The sequence below is a fragment of the Ambystoma mexicanum genome, chromosome 5q, assembly GCF_040938575.1.
Source record: "Ambystoma mexicanum isolate Mex_15411 chromosome 5q, UKY_AmexF1_1, whole genome shotgun sequence".
Taxonomy (NCBI): Eukaryota; Metazoa; Chordata; class Amphibia; order Caudata; family Ambystomatidae; genus Ambystoma; species Ambystoma mexicanum.
Window position 1 is genome coordinate 389820289 of NC_090933.1, and position 21274 is coordinate 389841562.

Here is a 21274-nt window from a genome sequence, read left to right on the forward strand (position 1 = left end):
TACAAAGCCTCCTGGCAAAATGGAGTCCCCTCAATACCTCGTGGTGGAGCAGGATCACGGCAGTCAAGATGACAATTCTTCCAAAGGTCCTATACTATTTCCAGGCCCACCCAATCAAACTCCGTAAATCCTTCTTCAGGTCTCTGAATAAGATGACGACAGCCTATGTGTGGCAAAATAAAAAGCCAAGAGTAACAAGGACGATGATGACAGCACATAGGTGTGAGGGTGGTTTGGCATTCTCTAATTTCAGACGGTATCGTAAAGCGGCGCAACTACGTGTGATCAAGGAATGGGTGGCGGACTCCCCTCAACACATTTGTACGAAACAGGATGCTGCAGTTGCAGGCTCTCCACTGTCTAATCTCCTCTGGTGCCACAAGAAGCACAGACATCAAAACACCAGAATAAGCAAAATAATGAGCACAACCCTAAACGCGTGGGATACGGCAATCAAAAGAGGGAATCTGACCTTGCTTCCATCCCACCTCTCCCCGCTGTTGGAAACCCTGACTTCCCGCCGGGAATGGACCCCAATGCTTATGTTACCTGGAAACAAGTAGGATGCACAAAGATCAGAGACATGTTTATAATCAGTCGATCCGATCATTCAGCGTGAGCGTCCAAGATCTGGGTATAATGAGAGCAGAATCAGATCAACACACGCAACTAACTCATTGGCTATCATCCCGACCATCAAGGAGGCGGGAACAAGGGACCTCACAAAGTTTGAAATCTTTATGACAACGGACTCAGGAACCCATAAGCTTATATCCAATCTTTATACTCACCTGAATAAGCAAGGGGAGGAGGTACCATGGAACTACATGAGGCAGTGGGGAAAAATTGCTGGGGGAACCTATAACGTGCACCCTCTGGAAAATATTCCCAAGCAGACAAGATAGATACACCTAAGGGAAACATGGCAGAAGGTTCTTCTGCAGTGGCACCTAACCCCAGAGAGACTGCAGGTGATGTATCCCAACACATTTCTACAATGCTGGTGAGGCTGCGGACAGCGAGGAGACTGGATGCAAATATGGAAGACCTGCCCGGCCCTTACAAATTTCTGGAAGGAGATCAAGACTCAAGCAGGGAAGATGGTCCAAGGAGCAGACACCCTGGATGACAGGGTATGGTTGGTAGGGCTATGGGACCCGAAACAAAAGTTGCACACCAGACTCCAGCAGAAAGGGATAATGGTCCTCATGATAGCGGCGTGGCTAATTATAGCTCAAGCTTGGAAGCAACAAGCACCACCAACACAACTCCAATGGCTTAGGAAGATATGGCACTTCATCACAATGCAGTGGATGACATATAAAATCCAAGGCACACCCAAAGACTTTCAAACACATTGGGGCCTCGCTGTACATTACCTGCAAAGTGACTATATGCTGCAGTGGTGTCCACACAACATCCGTATCCTGAACATTCTTTGATCCTCAGAACTGTACCGAGAAAGGACAATCATGTGGCCGACCGGTGCCATCCGGAGATACCGGGACACAAGGGGAAGGGAGGGTGGGAGGGGCTTGTTTTGTAATTGAAGTTTGTACCATTTAACAAAAGCAATAAAAAGATAAATACAGAAAAGAAGTTAAAGCACAATTACTTTCATAGGCAGGGCAAATAGTTTCAGTTCACTACAACCAGCAATTCAATTCAATAGGCCTCGGCCAAAGTCAATGGTTCAGAGTCTTGGATAGGATAGCACAGTTCTGGTAGTAAACGGTTAAGTCTTTGCCAATGTTCGAAGAAGTAGTTTGCCAGAATAAGAGTTATATGTCGGTTTAGGAGCGAACAAGGCCCCAAAGTTTGGAAAGTGTCACAAACTTTCACCGCGGCAGGAACGAGTTCCACACCACATTTGCACAGTACCTTGAGTATGAAGAAAAGCTGTAGCTGAGGCAGTTGTTCCTGGCAGTCCCTGCAGATCTCGCTGTTCCTGAGCTTCAGTCGTGGGGACAAGGACGACATCGGGAGGTTCCTGCACTGCCCAGGGAAGAGGCCACAAGCTTGGGTAAGCGTCTGTTTAAGGTGTGAGTGCCTTAAAGCCCACAAACTGGTATCCTTCTCACTGGCTATCCGGTTTTCAACAGCACTCTGAAGAAAATTTGACCAGTATGGAGACGGTGTCCAGGCGGCTTACGAGTTGGTTGTTCCCACCAGCTCAAGGGAAGAAGTCGTCCTTGAAGGAGCTTCTCTGTCGATGGAGTTTCAGGCAATTCGGACCTGCAGCAGGGCTTCACCGGGCAAACCAACGATCCAGGAGTTGCAGCAGTCGTCTTCCTTCAGCTCGTCTTTGGTTCTTTCATTCCAGTGGTCGACTCTGCCTTCCAGTCCTGGAGACTCGCCTTTTTAACAGTTTTCTCCCATTCATTCCAGCCTAGCTGCCACTCACCCAGCAGGGCGGTCAGCCATCCAATCACACCAGAATGCATTCAGGTCTCCTCCCTCTCCTCACATCCTGTCCACCCCAGACACTTAGACGCCAGAGGAGGGCTTCAGCACTGAAGCCCGCCAAAGGGCATCGAACAAAGGGACCAAACCTGGTTTGGCGCGCCGAGTTAAACACAAGAAGGACCTTTCCTAAAAGAAACAGCGAAAAAAGATGACCGGAGTCTGTTTTTACAGAGGGGTCATGGGCGCCATATTGAAAAACATGGCTGACCCGATTTCTAGCTACCAGTGTTCGCGGTCAGGAAAAATCACGGTAGTTTGTTCTAAAACCGCTGCCAACAGCCTTTTCAAGAGGAAAGGGTAACAGTTGACTGTTACATGAGTGTTTAGACGCAGGGGATGCAAATCAACCCCTCCAGCACTCTATAGGAAGATAGTGTGTGCCTGCTCTATGAATTTAAAAGGACTAGTAAAGTCAACTTAACTTCACATGCTCTGGGAGATGGTAGTCAGTCCAGAGAAGGTATTTAAACCTTGGGGAGTCTGAAAGACACCCCTGTGCCACTGCACTGAAGGTGCTGTGTAACACTCAAGAAAAAGATGCCCATCGAGTGTGTCTAAAAACACCATATCCAAAGAACACAAAAGTAAAACGCACATCCAAATACATGAGTGAGGAAAAAAGGCTCACACCCTTTCCAGAAATCCAGCAAAGTTGCTGGGGGTCTGAAAAGGTAAGGGAAATTAGCACATTCTTGAGAATTCTCCCTAACAGAAGGCCAAGCAGGACAAGGGGCCCGGCCTGCACGTGAAGGCTCAGGTGCATCAGGCCAAGTGGTGCCCCCTCGATCAAGGTGGTGGTGGCCTCCCTTTCGAAGACAAAAGGGGCTGACCCAGTCCAGGGTGCCCCGACGACCGCCAGAGTGGCTCTTCCTCCAAGCCGGTTGAGAAGACTGGAGAAGAGGTGACCGACCCCTCAGGACTCGAAGAAGGGGGTGGGGCAGTGAAGAACTCAAGGAACTGACATTTCTTTGTCCGATGAAGATGAGATACTTTCCGTCCACACCATTCAGGGTGATGACGATGAGGAGAACATTGGGACGACGACCGCCGGAGGCAGTGACGGTGACACCGAAATGGCCACGGGGCCCAGTTACCCAGCTCCCCAGTTGCCTCCTAGAGACTTTTCGCAGGACATCTTCTTGACCCTCCATGCGCTGGTGTCAGAGATTCAGAGGAGGATGCCGACGGCGCCGTCATCGACACCACTGCTGGTGACCTCGTTGACACCGGGGGAACCTCCGGCGAAGAAGAGGAAGAGACATCCTACACCTATTCCAACCGTCACCTCCCTGCCCCCCTGGGGTGCCGGGGACGGATACAACGACAACGGACACAGACAGCAGTGGGATGGGAGACCACCCCCGTTGCCACAGATGAGAGCTTCTCCACCAGACGAAGTGGGATCCTTCATTCCATGATCGCCTTGGCGTCAGAGCTTTTCCAGCTCATCCCGGAGGAGAAGGAAGGCTTCCTTTATCAGCGCCAGGAGTTGAAGAGGAACACTATCCTGTCGGTACCGCTCTTGGACGAACTTTGGGATGAGGGGCTGGCACTGCTGAGGAACCCCGCCTCAGTTCCAGCCAATAGAGACCGGCTCGAAAAGTAGTACACAGTCCCGGAGTCCGCACATAGGTGTTTACGCCCGCAGCCGTTGTGGGACTCGGTGGTCTCAGCGGCTGCCAGGAAGAAATCATTGGGCTAAGCGTCTTCATCTGCACTTCCAGACAACGAGGGAAAAAAGTTGGATTCCAGGGGTAGAAAGGTCATCTACTCGGCGGCGATGACGGTCAAAGCGGCCAACGCCTTGGCGATCGTGGCCAGATACGACCGGGAGCTTTGGTTCAAGATGGTTCCGCTCCCGATTTCCTCCCCGATGACAAAAGGGTCGAGGCTTTGAAGGTACTCCAGGAAGACAATGTGGCGTCGGACCACGCCATTACAGTGGCCTAAAGGCCACCACCTTTAGACAAGAGATCCAGATGAGGGTCCAGGACATGCCGTTCGACAGAGACAACCTGTTTGGGAATGCCGTCAATGAATCCCTCCAGGCCATCAAGACAGACATGGAGACAGCCCGTGCTTTGGGCTCTCTGCAGCAACACTGGCATTCCTTTAGTTCCTCAGGAGAGAGTTCTAACAGGTCTTCGAAGGGTTTCGACGGGGGCTCTTCCTCTTACTGCCAACCCTCCCGCTCTTCGACCCAGGAAGCCATTAGGGGTAGCACCAAGGCCTTCGGAGGTGGCCGCTGGCGCAGTCGAAGGACCTCAAGGCGGCGCTTCGACCTCCAAGCAAGATTGAACTAGCCGGGACGTCGGGGGCCCCCCACCCATGCACCCCGGTGGGAGGCCGGCTGGCAAACTTAGTCAGCGTGTGGGAGACCATCTCCACCGATCAATGGGTGCTGGACGCTGTCACCCACGGACACACTTTAGAATTTCAACGGAAGTGTCTGTGAATGCCACCGGTGGCCCGGCAGGAACAATACATCCCTCAGCTGCTGCTGGCAGTTTGGGCCATGTTAAGAAAAGGGGCAATAGAGCTAGTTGCACAGCGACTCCAGGGCTCCAGAGTTTACTACGACGACTCAACAAGTACATTAAGTCCCAGAAGTTCAGGATGGTCACAATGCAGCACTTGCTTGGCCAGCTAGAGGAGCGAGACGTTCTGTTGTTGGATCTAGTGGACGCGTACGTTCAAGTCCCCATACACGAGAAACTTGGCAAGTTCCTGCGCTTTGTTGTACAAGGGAAGCATTACAGGCCAAGGCTCTTCCCTTCGGACTGAAGTCGACGCCTAGAGTCTTCACCAAGTGCCTGGCTCCGGTAGCGGCCCATCTACAGCTACAGGGGATTCATGTCTATCCTTACCTGGACGACTGGCTCATCCATGCCCGGTGAAGGGTCATAGCCGTCGATCACATGGCGAGGACCGTCCAACTGCTGGCTGATCTGGGGTTCTCGTGAATTATGCAAAGTCCTTCTTAACTCCATCGCAGGATGCGCTGTTCCTAGGATCAAGGCTCGACATGGTGTCCTGTCTCCGTCGAAGGGGAGGTTAGCGGCCATATTGGGCAAGGTGCAATGGCTGTTAGCACTGAAGATCGCCACGGTGAGGACCATCAAGTTTTGCTCTGCATGATGTCCTCATGCATATACCTGATTTGACACTGCAGACTGCCGATGCGTCCACTGCAGGAGTTCCTCTACGATCGTTGGGTCCAAGTGTCTGGAGGCTTCCAGGACAGACTTGCGCTCGACGAGGAGTTCCATCGAGCGATAAGGTGGTGGGGCATGCGCGGCAACATCGCTGGAGGCACAGACTGCCAGAGCCCCTGTACCAGGAGACGGTCACCACAGACGGTTCTCTGGAGAGATGGGGAGCCCACACCAGACGTCTTCATGCCTGTAGCTGCCGGAAGAGAAGACGCTGCACATCAACGTACTGGAACTATGGCCAGTGTTTCTGCCGTCCCTCAAGGGCAAGGTGGTGAGTGTCTTCAGACACAATACCACTAGAATGTTTTATTTCCGGAAGCAGCGGGGCACCAGATGCCCAGCGCTCTCCAAGGAGACTCCGCACTTGTGGCATTGAGCCGTCTCCCAGGGGATGTTCCTCATTCCGTTTCGCCTGACAGGAGTAAAGAACACCATTGCTGACTCTCTCAGCAGGGAGCTGTGCTCTTGCCACGAGTGGGAGCTTCGGCAGGATCAAGTAGTCAACCTTTTCCTCAAATGGGGCAGTCCCCAGATCGATCTGTTTGCGACGGCGACGAACAGCAAGTGGCAGATGTTCGCCAGCAGGTTCCCCCAGCCGTGGAGCATAGGGGACATATTCTCCTTCCCTTGGCAAGGCCTGTTTCTGTATGCGTTCCCATCGTTGCTGCTGCTACTTTGAGTCCTCAGTCAACTCAGGGGGTACCGGTGGAGGATGATCCTCGTTGCACCAACCTGGCCGAGTCAGGTACTCGGACCTTCTCAACCAGTCAGCGTCCCCTCCAGTCAAGCTGCCAGTGGTTGCAGATCTCCTCGCCATGGAAGGAGGTGCAATTCTGCACCACGACCCAGGATCGCTGAACCTGAAGGCCTGGCTCCTGCAGCATTAGACTTTGGGAGTTATGACCTTCTGGCAGACTGCAGGGTGGTACTAGCCAAGGCCACGGCATTGTCCATGTTGTAAATGCTACGGACACAAATGGAAGTGTTTTGCGACTTGGTGCCGGTAGCAGAAGATCAACCCACTGTGGTTCACGCCCCCGCAAGTACTTCTGTATCCGCTGTCATTGGCTAAATCGGGGCTGGCGCACGCCTCTATCAAGGTACATCTGGTGGCTATCTCCCGCAACACCCGATCTCCAGGACGGTCTTCACTGTGGTCGCACTGTCTAGTCAAAGAATTAATCAAGGGACTGTTCAATTTGTTCCCGCCGATGAAGGCTCCGGCCCCGGCATGGGAACTCAACGTGGTGCTGACTAGGATCATGGGGGCTCCATTCAAACCTATGCATTCATCTCCTCTCAAGTTTGTCGTGGAAGACAGCTTTCCTCGTGGCCATCACCTCTACAAGAAGAGTAGGTGAGATCCAGGCCCTTTCCTGCAAGCTCCCTTACTTGACATTCCACGAGACGAGGGTGGTGCTGCGGACGTACCCCTCCTTCATGCCCAAGGTTCTGTCGGAATTTCATCTCAACAAGCCCTTGGGTTACCTGTGTTTTTTCCGACACCTTTATCACCGGCTGAGAGGGCTTTGCACTCACTGGATGTGGCCCAAGCGCTTAAGTTTTATATGGCCTGCACGAAGAGTTTCCGGAAAAATTCTCAGCTTTTTATGATCTTTGGTCCTGTGAACCACAGGAAGGCCTTGTCCAAGGCTTCCATTTCCTGATGGCTCTCCGGCTGCATCACTCACTGTCACCGGTTTGCAAACCGACCGCTGCCTGGCTGTCCGAGAGCCCATTCCACCAGAGCGATCGCTGCCACAACTGCGTTCCTGTCTGGTGTGCCCCTGCTGGACATTTGTAGGGCTGCTACTTGGAGGTCGACACACACCTTCACGAAATTCTATTGCGTCGACAGTGAATTCATGCCAGACCCCATGCTGGAAAAGGAACAAGTTACTTACCTGTAACTGTTCTCCTGGAAAGAATTTGCATGCAAACCCTTCCGCCGGCCCCTCTGCGGCTCTTCTCTTGGTCCTACTGCCACTTTACGTGCTACCAAATCTGAAGATGGCTGCCAGAGGGAGGGGCTTAGGTAGAGGGCAGTCATTGGCTGGGGGCAGTATGACCCAGAGCTTAGTTATTGGTTTATAGGAGAAAGTTTAGGAACTTAAATGAGTTTTTTTTTTTTCTTTTCTTTTACCAAGGATTCCCAGCCTGACGACAGGGAAAGGTCATGAGCATGTGAATCCCTGCCAGACCGATGCTGGAGAACAGTTACAGGTAAGTAACTTGTTCCTTGCATCCTAAGGGAATGTTGGGTTTGTTGTTGCAAACAGACAAGAGTGGCAAAGAGGCTGCCCTTCTGGAAAGTGAAAAGGTCAGAAGACGAGCGTCTTGCTTACTTAAAGGTGTTAAAGTACACTAAAGTGAATCTTGTCTAGTATACAACATTGTTTAAAGTCACAACGATGCAAAGTACTGAAGCTGTGGTGGTGCTTTTGGTTGTTGGTAGATGTGAAACTTCAGAAGCACAGTTGAATGAGGAACACTGTTGGGCAGGCGAGTAGACCCGCATGATGAGACCTTCTAGAAGTTAACCTGATATGAGAATGGTTCAGGTGGAAGCAAAAGTGCTGTGAATTCATCCTGACAAAGATACAAACTGTGATTCTAAGTACTACTCGGAAAGACTGCATGTATGTTGACCAGAAGTTGCCTATTTGAGTTTAACAAAGAACTGTGTTCCGTCTTTTCACATTTATCAACTGTGGCAAAATATCTCTCCCTGAAATAACATTGATGCTCTTTGATGAAGTGAGAATTCATGGTTCAAAGAAGATGAGTTTTCTGTTTGAACATTTGTTAACAGAACTTTCTTTTGACACAACGAAGGATCCAAGAACTGAATTGAGTCTTTATTTGCAAACCCCGATTTCCCGGTTTCTTTTTTTTTAACATTGGAACTGAATTTGTCTTGAACGTGGGGAAGAGGTGTTCATTCATGTTACCAACAAAGACTGTGGATATATTGGAAATACCATTGTTGAGGTTTACTGTGGATTGCCTTGTTTTTCTTTGTGTATATCCTATGTTAGTGTTTTCCTTAAGTTTGATAGGCAGGGAAATCCTTGTCAGAGTAGGGATAGTGCGGCGTTTGATGAAACGTATCATTTAATAAAATGGCAACATTTGAGAAATCATCCAAGGGTTGTCCGCCTCACATTTCTGAACCCCCACAGGAACCACAGCGACAAATCCCAGTGGAACGCACTCAAGGTCATCCTGGTGTGCTGGATTTAGAGGTACCGGTTGGGAGAAGCAGGCTTTGGGCATTTGGGTCCCCATAAACTGGTTGTGAAGGAATATCTGCACAGGGTAGTACTGGAAAATAAAAGTAAGAGCTGCATAAATAACTGGTAGGGTGGGCTGACAAACCCACCCCATAGGAGAAATAAATCTAGGAGTAACAGGCACACATGTGCTTATTATTATCTACTCTTCCTTGTCCAAGTGATTTGGGGAAAGTCAAAAACCAAGAAATAGGCAGGCGAGTAAACCAAGTACACTGCAGTGACAGACTGTGACTCATTTATACAAACAAGAGGGAAAGAACATTCATAAGAAATATAACGATTTTCAAAAAGAAACTGTCCTTTTGAACTGTGTGGAACTTTATTTTTGGAACACTTTTGGCTTTGATTTACCTCTTGGAAATTTGGGTTACATAATTGAACAAGGCTGCAGGAGAACAGCCAAGATACATTTTGTTTTCCCTTTTAGCACCTTGTTTTAGAATTCGGAGTGTGAGTGTCAGATTAGGTTGGGTTGAGCTCTCCACTTAGTATTCGTTTCTTTGCCGTGTTATGGCAGCATGCTGCCATTTACGGTCTGCATCTTTCAACAAGCCGTGGGTTGCTGCAAAATTTAAGAATGTGGTTGAAGTGTCAGCTACCAGACATAGCAGTTGTCTCTGTCCTGGGACGTTTTGCTGCTGTGCTGCTTTTCTTTTTTTTTTTCACTCCTGCTGGGCGAGGTTTGTTTGGGTTTCCTCTTCTCCTGGAAGTCTTTTTTGCTGGATTGTTCACTCTTGGCATGAAGGCAGAGATACTGAGAACAGCCTTTGTTCTTCACCCGTGTTGCAGGGATCATCGTTCTTTTTGGGAACTGAATTCTGAACACCACACCTGTGGAAAAGAGCTGTTCACCAGTTTATTTATTTATTTTTTTACTTTTGTTTATTGGCAGAAAGATAAGACGGGTAAAGCAGAGAATACACAGATAAACTAGCATCACAGTATGGCATACCGGCATTGCATCATAACTATATTGAGCAGTTCAGATTTGAGAGGGGGGAGGGCTGACAGCACAAAGGGGGGCTTGGCAGTCAGTGCTTGTGGTGAGTTGGACGGCTCAGGCAGAGGGGTGGATCTCCACTCAACCCTGTCTCTATTGTTCAGGTAAGTGCAGAACTCCGTCCACACGTTTTTGGGACGGGATGGAGTTGGCAGACATCCGATGTACACCTCCTCACATATTTGTACCCACGTAAGGACCTTAAACCACATCTCGAAGGTAGGGGGGCCACAGCGTTTCCAACATTGTAATATGCTTCTCTTGGCGACAATTGCGCTTACATTTAAGAATTTTGACATTTTTCCCACATTTTCCCCCGTCCATATTCTGAACAACATGGCTAATGGGTCCGGGTTTACTGGGGACCCAGTTATTTCAGAGCGCTTTTGTCACTTCTATCCAAAATGGCTCCAGCGCAGCACAGGACCAGAACATGTGTGTATGATCAGCCTCTTCAAATTTACATTTAGGGCATGTGTGGGTCGGGGTGTGTGTAAATATCGCTACTCTGTGCGGAGTATAGTAAAGCCGGTTGAGAAGTTTGTATTGTATGCAGCGGAATCTGGCACTGAGGGAGACTTTGCGCGTGTGTGCACACATCTTGTTCCACATTGCTTCAGTGATTTCCGTGTCCAACTCCCTGGCCCAAGCTTCCCGTGACTTGAGGGATGTATTCTCTAGTTTCCCCAGTTGGATTTTATACAGAGAGGATATTATGCCCCTGCCCCCTACAGAGTTTGCAATGTATTGGAGTTCTGGTGAGTCTGGGGACTCGTCTGGGTAGGAGGGCCGCATTGCCCGTACTGCCGCCCTCAGCCTGAAGTATTGTAGTAGTTCCATCGCTGAGTTGGAATGTCTGGGCCGCCATGTTTGGGGGATGATAAATTTGCCATCAGGTTATAGGTCAGTTAGGGCGTGGTAACCAAGGTTTTCCCAGTGACGCAAGAACTGTTGATCGTATGTGGGGGAGAGTCCCGGAAATTGCCCAATGGGAAGCCATTTATAGTATGGGCACTGTTCTTGTTTAGATTGCAGAATACTATTCCATGCTCTGATCGTGGTGGCCATGGGGTCTGATGGGGCGTCCGACTGGAATGTACAGTTTAGTAGTAGGGTCATGATGTTGGTCCGGTCGCCTGACAGTCTCTCTAGCTTGACGTGAGGGAGCGGGTTCAGGTGTGTGTACCAGTGCGTGGCGTGTTGGGCCTGTGCCGCGTTCCAGTATAATGTTAGGTCTGGGGCTGCAAAACCACCTTTTTCGTAGGGTGGGGTCATATGTTGCCACTATTTGCGGACAGCCCTGGAATGCTGAGTGGAGCCGCTTGAAGTATTGCTTCCCGGGCCACACTGGTACATTAGCGAAGATATAGAGGAGCTTGGGGACCGCGATCATTTTTATTAGGGACAATCTACCCGCCATGGACAGTGGGAGGTTGCGCCACTTAAGCATCTTGGATTCAATGAGATGTGCCGTAGACTCGTAGTTATCTGCCAGCAGTGAGGTTGTGGTCAGTGAGACTTGCACCCCAAGGTACCTGATGCCATCTGGGGACCAGCGTAGGGGAAATTCACAAGATGGTTGCTGGGTTGCTTTAGTGAGAGGGAATATTTCTGACTTAGAATAGTTGATGGTGAGGCCAGAATACGTGCCTATCTTGGTTATGTCTCGGATGATCGAGTCTAGGTATGTGGAGGGGTTTCTGACGTATAGGAGCACATCGTCAGCGTTACAGCAAGATGATTTCCGGTGTGTCCTGCAGGCGAATACCTTTGCGGGTGTGACGGTCCCTGACGTGGCATGCCATGGGCTCGATAGCGAGCGCAAAAAGGATGGGGGAGAATGGACAACCCTGATGAGGTGTGCAGCGTGAAGGGAGAGGAGATAGTGGAGTTAACTAGCACCCTGGCCGATGGACCTGCATATAGTAATTTAATATAGGAGATCATATGTGGCCCTACACCCATTTATTTCCAGCACGGTCCACAAGTATTGCCATGAGACCATGTCGAATGCATTCTGGGAATCCAGTGTGACCACCACTGCATCAGCCTTTGGATCTATCCTGGACATCACATCACATTGAATAGACGGCGGATATTCAGTGCCGTAGAGCGACCAGGGACGTATCTACTTTGGTCGGCGTGGATTAAATGGGGCATGAATGGTAGGAACCTGTTAGCGATTATTTTTGCAAAATATTTTCATGTCCGTGTTGATGAGCAATAAGGGCCCGTAGGATCCACATTCGTCTGGGGGTTTCCCTGGTTTGGGGAGGACTGTTATTAGAGCTTCCCTTAAGGAGGGAGGGAAGGTGGTTAATCGGAGTGATTCAATCCAGACCTTGTGTAATATGGGTGCTAAAATGGCCACATGTTCTTGGTAGAACTCAGATGTGAGTCCATCTGGGCCCGGGGCCTTATTCTTAGGAAGGTCTGAGATTACCCGGACTATCTCATCTAAAGTGAACGGGGCCTCTAGTTGCTCCTTGGTATCTTGGGAAATGAGAGTCATAGGGATGCGCTCTAGCAGGTAGTCTAGGTCAAGGGCAGTGTGTTCCGGCTGGGGGCCATATAGATTGGCTTAAAGTTAGCAAAGGTGTCAATGATGGCTTGGTCCGACGAATGTCTTGAGCCCTGTTCATCAATGATGCTATCTATTTGGGTCCTGCCTCCCTCCGCGCGCACCAACTTAGCCAGGGTCCTTCCGGGTCTATCTCCCTCGCCGTACTTTCGGGCAGCCGTGGGGCGAGCATAGTATCGCACCTCGCTCAGGGCGTGGGACTCGAACAATTCTAGTTCTGTTCTAATCTTTGCTAGGGTTGCCAGAGATGGTGTGGAGGTGTACTCTTGTTGTAGGGTTTTAAGCTTGGCTTCGGAATTGTTTAAGGACTGCCTTATGGATTTGAGGACCCCGGCCTCCCTTGAGATACACATCCCTCTGATGTACACCTTAAATGCCTCCCAGCGGGTGTGTCATGTGTATTTTTATTCTCAAAGAACGTGTCTATGTCCGCAAGAATCTCTGCTTTGAAGACAATATCGGATAGAGCCTCAGATTTAAAGCGCCAGGCGGGACGATCTGCCAGTGTATTACCCATTCGATCTGGAGTAGCACAGGGGAGTGATCAGAGAGCGTGCATGGAAGGATCTTGACATCTGAAACCCTGCCCACCCGGCACCCTGAAAGGAGGAACATATCTATTTTTGAAGAACTATCGTGTGCTGTTGAGTAGAAAGTGTAATCTCTGTCTTGGGGATGGAACGTTCTCCACACATCGTGTAGATTCAGGGAGCTCATATGTGTGTGGAGTCGCCTGGCGGCCCGAGTTGTGCCCCGGCGGGTAGTGGTCGTTCTATCCAGGATTTTGTCAAGTATAAGATTCATGTCTCCCCCCCCAAATGATGGGGATTTCCACATATCTCGTGAGGATGGCGGTTACTGCGTCTATAAATTTGGGGGAGTCGGTGTTGGGCGCGTATGTGTTGACGAGCAAGCATTCTTCGTTCACTAGAGTACAATGGAGATTCACATACCTACCCTCTACGTAAATGTGAGGTGTGTGGAGTTTGAATTTCACAGACTTATGGATTAGAGTAAGGACTCCCCTGGCTTTGGTGGATTGTGTATAGAACCTATTGGGGCCCCAGGTCTGTGCCAGGTTCGATGATAGGAGTTTCAGAGCGTGTGTCTCCTGCAATAGGAGTACCTTGACCCCATGCTTTTGTGCATATGCGGTGATCCTGCGGGACTTAGTGAAATTAGTTAATCCCCGATTGTTCCATGTCATTATTTTGATAGCCATACTAAAAGTTTATGGGACATCCCAAGTACGGAGTATGACTCTGTCTACCGTCATGCGTGTTGCGATGGTGACAAATCGCCTCTCTGTACAACCAGTAATTACCATCCTGCCATTTTTGGTATAACTACCCCCTGTTTTCCCACCCGCCACCCTCACTGCCCTGTACAAACTAGCAGTGTGACAAATCCCACCCCCGAAGCAACCAAATGCGTGCCATCCCCAACTCGGCAACGCCTGACCAATAGCCCAACCGGGGCTTGAAAAAGCACACACCGCCTTACAAGGCATTGCAGCTGCAGTGGGGGCTGCTGCTGCCGTTTGACCCACATTAGTTAATGCATATTATGATGAAACATCTATAGTCTTCCGAGCGACTAATGAAACATTAGATTACAAAGAAAGGAGTCTTGTTTACGGGTAGCGAGGACAAGGCTGGTATTGCCCTCGGCCAGAGCATCACAGAAAGGCTTGGTATACATAGCACTGACCCAGTATGTGGTATTACGGTTAGGTAAATTAAGGATGCCTCCCCTTCCAAAGAGTGCCCTTTATGTGCTGTTATTTAGGCTATGTCCGGCCCTACGTAGGGCGGAGAGGGGGCGATCACAAGTCCACTGGGGGGCAGTCGATAAGTTGTATCTGACCGGAGGGATCCGTAGTAGGGCCTAGGAGCCCTGGTGTTAGTCGTTATCCATAGGTTCCTCCGGGGGACCCAGCAGCGGGATTTGTGCCTCGATGAACTTGACAGCCTCGTCAGGGACCGTGAAGAAGTACATCTTGTTGCGTTGAGTGAATTTTAGACGGGCCGGGAAGAGCATCGCGTATTCGATTTTCCTGTCTCAGCATTTTTTTCACACCCCCGAATTGGCGACGCTCCGCCTGCACACCCACCGAAAAGTCAGGGAAGATCCTAATGATTTGTGAGTCCAGCTTTAGCTCCCCTTTCTCCCTGGTCAGATGGAGTATGTGGTCTATGTCCTTGTAACTCAGCAGTTTTTCAATTATGGGTCTGGGGAAGTCGCCTGGTTTAGGCCGGGGAGCTAGCGAGCGATGTGCTCTTTACACCCTGAAGAATGGTGAGAGCTCAAGGTTATCCAGGAGGTCTTTTAGAAGTTGTTCAACCGCGAGTTCCATGCAACCTTTTAGTGCAGATTCAGGAACCCCCCCACTATGCGGATGTTATTTCTTTGCGACCTTGATTCTAGGTCATTGCACTTAGCTTTGACCTGTTTCATGTCGCGGGCGAGCTCAGTGACAGTGTTTTGTAGAGTATGGATATTGTCTTCATTGGTTCCTATCCTTTGCTCAGCCTCAGCGATCTTAGCCCCCTGTTGGTCGAGTTTCGCTCTTAGGAAGGCGACATTTGCATTTATATCGTCCAGTTTTTCGTGAAAAGCTGCAAAGTTTTTGGCCATGGACTCCATCATCACAGTCCGGTCCGGCTGCGGGGGGTCCGGCAGAGCATCGCCATCGTCCTGTGCTATGGAGGAGGAAGCCTGGGCGCCGCCTTGGCGAACTTATCCATGGTACCTACCTTGCTGGTGCCTCGCGATCTGTTGGACATTGCTGTGGTGGGGGACATTGGCGGCTCGGTAGGTTTGGAGTTGGCCGCGGGCCAGGAGTCATGCAGAAGTATTGAGAATCGGCCCTTGGTGTGAGCTCGTGAGTGGCTTGCGACAGGTGGTTCTGATATTGTCCCAAAAGCTTGGAGGTAGCCTGTCTTGGTTGGGCAACAGTAGCGAGAAAGTCACGGCCCAGCAATTTCCAGGGGGGCTGTATGGTGGTGGGCTCCAAAGGTGCACCGTGGCCACCACAAGCACAGTGGGTGGAGGGCGCTGGAAGATGTCGGATGGGTTCCCGAGCAGCCGATGACACTGTAAAGCATGTATGGGTTCACTGGAGTTCAAGCTGTTAGCAGGTTGGGTGTTGGGGCCACCAAGATGAAAAGGCGGTGCAATTTGCACTTCTGTGTGATGATGGCGTGGGGTGCTTCCTTACAATGGCACTCTAGGGATCTCAGTGGGAGATTCCCAGCCCACGGGTATGTGGAGCTCGCTGATGCGGGGGGGAGGATCAGAGATGTTAATATGGGTCTTGGGGGCGGCTGCTTGGCAGACGGTCCCTTCCGCAAACGCTGGTTACATCAACTTGTGGAGCAGAATACAGGAATGGGCAGTCAGCGTATGATGGAAGGAGCCAGGAGGGGCTGTGTGCCCCTACGAGTTTGGTCGTATTCTCCAGCATGGGGTCTGGCATGGATTCACATGCTCATGAATATTCCCCGTCGTCAGGCTGGGAATCCTCGGTAAAGAAAAAACCAGTATCAGTTTCGTTTCTGATCTGTCTTTCGTAGTAATAACCAATCACTGGTCTCTGCGTCATACTGACCACAGCCAATGACTGCCCTCTACCTAAGCACCGACTCTGGCAGCCATCTTCAGATTTTTACCGCACGTTCATGTGTTGGGATCCTCGTGCTATTGCTCTCGAGCGTTAGTGCTAATTTTTCACGTTTTTTTCTCAAAACTTCGTTTTTCCGGTCAAAAGAGCCTCAAGCTCCACCGACTCTCCATCCGATCAACGGGGACCCGTGTCGGATTCGTCTGCGCCCCTCAAGGGTGAAGATTTCGTCGAGCTACGTTTTGGAGGACTCCAGAAGCTTCTCAGGCCCGGACATGGCCCAGGAGAAGGGAAGCTCGACGCCCGGAAAGCTGTTCAGGGTCTGCCCTGGATGCCAGCTGCAGAACGTCTTTAAGGAGGACGAACACTCCTTTTGTCTCTACTGCTTACATGAGGACAAGACGCACGTGGAGAAGGACTGTGCGTTTTGCGGCAATATGTCGGAGCGGACCATGAAGGACCGCCACCAACGCCTCGCCAACTGGCTGGAAGGGAAGAGCCCGTCAGGCGAGAAGAAGAGGAAGAAATCCGAGCGGTCTTCTAAGACCTTTGAGGACGCCCCGGCGACGGGGGTCCAACACAAGGCCAAGCACCGCGAGTCCGCTGGCACCGGGAGCGCCGAACGGTCGGGCTCTACGGGCGCCAGGCAGGGCGCACCCTCCCCGGCACCTTCAGCCACGAGCCAACGCTCTGGGTCGGGTAAGAGGAAGGGCGAGCACCCGGCGAAGCTCCTGGAGAGGCCCCGGTCGAGCTCGAAGGCCCCATCGGAGGGGGAGCGAGGCAGTGTCCCCCCCCCCCTCAAGGATAAGGCGGTGAGCGCACCTAAGGTGGTGAAGGCCTTAATCCATCCGGCCAAGCCCTCTATCGATACTGTCGCGGCGGCCCTGGCTCAGCCTGTGGAGGCTACACCAGTGGTGGCGACCTCGGGGCTCAGAGTCTTCCTGCCACCTCGGAGGGAGTCCTCTTTTGTGCCCATCGATAGGACCCCCGTGAAATCCCCGGCAGGGAAGAAAAAGGGGGGGGCAGGGCGTCGTCGTAGATTCGGCTTCAGAGGAAGAGCTGATCGAGGTCTTAAGCCACGGCCCTGGCGTGGATGAAGACCGGCCCGTCGGGATGGAGCCCGACGCAGGTGACGACGACAGCGCCGAGGGTGCCGACGGGGCCCCTGATCGCCCGTCGGATTCCCCTCTGCCAGCGCCGCAAGACAACTCGGCGGTCATTTTGTTGGCTATACAGTCCTTATGCTCAGAGATAAGGACGAGACTACCGTTGCCGACGGAGGAGCCCCTCCCGTCGGGGGATCCTGAACCGGGACCTTCGGGTGTTCCCCCTCCCAAGAAAAGAAGGATTCACCCTCCACCTCCTTTTCAGCCGTCGCGACCCGTCCAGCCCTCCTCCCCGTCCACCCGAGGGGAGGATACGGGGACTGACACGGCAGCGACGGGTACGGACCACGAGGTATACGACGAGGATCTCCCGTCGTCACCTCCCACCAGGGCCTCTCCGCCAGACGAGATTGGATCGTTCCACTCCATGATCGCCAGGGCATCCGAGCTTTTCCAACTCTGCCCTGAGGAGAAGAAAAAGGAAGGATTCCTTTATCAACGGCGCGAGGCCAAGAGGAAGACGGTCCTCGCGGTGCCTCTACTGGACGACATTTGGGATGAGGGCCTCGCCCTCCTCAAGAACCCTTCCACGACGCCAGCTAGAAGAGACCGGTACGAAAAGAAGTACCGGGTCCTGGACGCGGCCCCCCTGTGCCTCCGGGCGCAGCCTACCCCGGACTCCGTCGTCTCCGCGGCGGCCAGGAAGAAAGCGGGGTGGGGTGCGGCCTCCACATCCACTTCCCCACCGGACGGCGAGGGAAAGAAATTGGACGCTATGGGACGCAGGGTCATCTCGTCTGCAGCGACGATGATTAAAGCGGCCAACGCCTTGGCTATCGTGGCCCGCTACGACAGGGAGCTATGGTACAAACTGGCTCCCCTGCTGGACTTCCTACCGGACGACAAGAGGGCGGATGCCCTGGAGATCCTACAGGAAGGTGAGGTGGCGTCGGACCACGCCATCACTATTGCAACGGACATCGCCGACACTGGGTTTCGCCAGTTGGGCAACGGCGTGTGCCTTAGGCGGCGTGGATGGCTCAAGGCTACGGACTTCCGTCAAGACGTACAGACCAGAGTCCTGGACATGCCGTTCGATGGGAACAACCTGTTTGGGAAAACAGTGGACGATTCCCTTCAGGCCATTAAAGCGGACACTGAGACGGCCCGGGCCCTTGGGGTTCTACAGCAACGACGGACGCCCTTTCGGAGCAGCGGAGGCAAGGGCGCCTCCAAAGGTTCCGGCGGCGGTTTCTCTACCTACCGTCAAGCGGCCCGCTCGTCGTCTCAAGAGGCCTACAGAGGACGAGGCAAGTCTGGAGGACCCCACCGTCGTCGCCAAGGAGGTCAAGGCGGCAAAGCCTCGTCGAAACAGGATTGAACCGGCCGTGGGGTCGGGCCCCCACCGAAGCACCCCGGTGGGAGGCCGGCTGGCGAGCTTCGTCAGCGTGTGGGAGTCCATCTCCACCGACCGTTGGGTGCTGGACGCCTTGGCCCGGGGCCACGCGCTCGAGTTTCAAAGAAGGTGCCCGCGCGTCCCCCCCGTGGCCAGGAGAGAGCTTCACGTCCCTCAGCTTCTCCTGGAGGTAAAGGCGTTGCTCAGGAAGGGCGCCATCGAACTCGTCCCAAAGAGGCTTCGGGGCTCCGGAGTTTACTCGAGATACTTCCTCGTGAAGAAGAAGACGGGAGGATGGCGCCCCATCCTAGACCTGCGACGTCTGAACAAGTTCATCAAGGCACAGAAGTTCCGGATGGTCACCCTCCAGCACGTCCTGGGTCAGCTGGAGGAAGGAGACTTCCTGTCGTCGTTGGATTTGGAGGATGCCTACTTCCATATTCCCATCCTAAAGGGGCACCGAAAATTCCTCAGGTTTGTGGTCCAAGGGCGTCACTACCAGTTCAAAGCCCTCCCCTTCGGACTACGGTCGGCACCCAGGGTATTCACCAAGTGCCTTGCACCGGTGGCAGCGCAGCTGCGCCGCGAGGGGATCCACGTCTACCCCTACCTGGACGACTGGCTCATCCGAGCCAAGACGAGGGAGCTCGCGTGGAGCACACGGCAAGGACCGTCCAACTTCTCACGGACCTGGGATTCTCCGTGAACTAAGCCAAGTCCCACCTGGTACCCGCGCAAAACGCACTGTTTCTGGGAGCGAAGCTCGACACAGTGTCCCTTCTGGCCTCCCCGTCGGAGGAAAGGACCAGGTCCATCCTGGGCAAGGTGCAGCGGATGTTGGTTTCCGACGCGGCCAAGGTGAGGTCCATCAAGTCCCTCCTCGGAATGATGTCCTCTTGCATCTACCTCATTCCCATGTGCAGGCTCCGGATGCGCCCGTTGCAGGAGTTCCTGGACGCGCGCTGGATCCAAACGACGGGCGGCTTCGAGGAGAGGATCACACTCGACGAGAGTTTCCGCCGAGCGGTCCGGTGGTGGGGCACCCGCGCGCATCTGACGGCGGGCATGGACTTCCAGACCCCAGACCACCAGGAGACAGTGACCACGGATGCCTCCCTGGAAGGGTGGGGAGCACACACCGAGAATCTGCACGCGAGAGGCCTCTGGCTCCCGAAGGAGAAGTCCCTCCATATCAACGTCCTGGAGCTCCGTGCAGTGTTCTGGGCCCTCAGGTCCTTCCTTCCGTCCCTCAAGGGCAAGGTGGTGAGGATCTTCACCGACAACACCACCACCATGTTTTACATCAGGAAACAGGGCGGAACCAGGTCCCCAGCACTGTCCAAGGAGGCGCAGGACCTGTGGCATTGGGCAGTCGCCCAAAGGATGTTTCTGGTGCCGTTTCATCTGGCAGCGATAAAAAACACCATCGCCGACTCACTCAGCAGGGAGCTGCGCTCGTGCCACGAGTGGGAACTACGGCAGGATCTAGTGGATCGCCTCTTCCGACGGTGGGGCACACCCCAGATCGACCTGTTTGCGACGGCGACGAACTCCAAGTGCCGGAGGTTCGCCAGCAGGTTTCCCCAGGCGAGGAGCATGGGCGATGCTTTCTCGTTCCCCTGGGAGGGCCTGTTCCTATACGCGTTCCCTCCTTTGCCACTGCTAATCCGGCTCGTCAATCAGCTCAAGAGGTCACGGTGCAGGATGATCCTCGTCGCACCTGCGTGGCCGAGGCAGATATGGTTCCCGGACCTTCTGGACTTGTCAGCGTCCCCGCCAATCAAGCTGGCGGTGGACGCGGATCTACTCTCCAGGGAAGGAGGCGCCATCCTCCACCACGACTCGAAATCGCTGAACTTGCAGGCCTGGCTCCTGCAGCGCTAGAGTTTGGAGGATACGACATACCGGCCGACTGCAGAGAGGTTCTTGCAAAGGCCAGGGCGTCCTCGACTCTTAAATGCTACAGACACAAATGGAAGAGGTTCTCTGTCTGGTGCCACGCACAGAAGATTAACCCTCTACGGATTACGGCTCCCCAGGTACTGCCGTACCTGCTGACGCTGGGCAAAGCTGGACTGGCACACGCGTCCATCAAGATTCATCTTGCTGCGATCTCCCGATACACCAGAACCACGGCCGGACGTCCCTGTGGTCTCATCGTCTGGTGAAAGAGTTCATGAAGGGACTGTTCAGATCGTTCCGGCCGGTGAAGGCGCCGGCCCCGGTGTGGGAGCTCAACGTGGTGCTGACCAAGCTCATGGGACCCCCGTTCGAGCCTCTGCACTCGGCCCCGTTGAAGTTTCTGTCGTGGAAAACAGCGTTTCTTGTGGCCATCACCTCCGCACGACGGGTGGGAGAGATCTAGGCCCTTTCCTGCAAGGCCCCATACTTGACTTTTCACGACACGAGGGTAGTGCTCAGGACGCACCCCTCCTTCATGCCCAAGGTACCGTCGGACTTCCATCTCAACGAACCCTTGGTGTTGTCTGTGTTCTTCCCGTCGCCTTCGTCGCCGGCTGAGAGGACTTTGCACTCGCTGGATGTGGCTAGAGCGCTGAAGTTCTACGTGGACCGCACAAAGTGTTTTCGGAA

At 52.8% G+C, this 21274-nt stretch overlaps 1 protein-coding gene across 2 annotated transcripts in view; it reads left to right on the forward strand.

Moving 5' to 3' along the window:
* Positions 1 to 21274, forward strand: part of THOC1 (THO complex subunit 1) — a 1301120-nt gene that overhangs the window by 897992 nt on the left and 381854 nt on the right. The window lies entirely within an intron of this gene.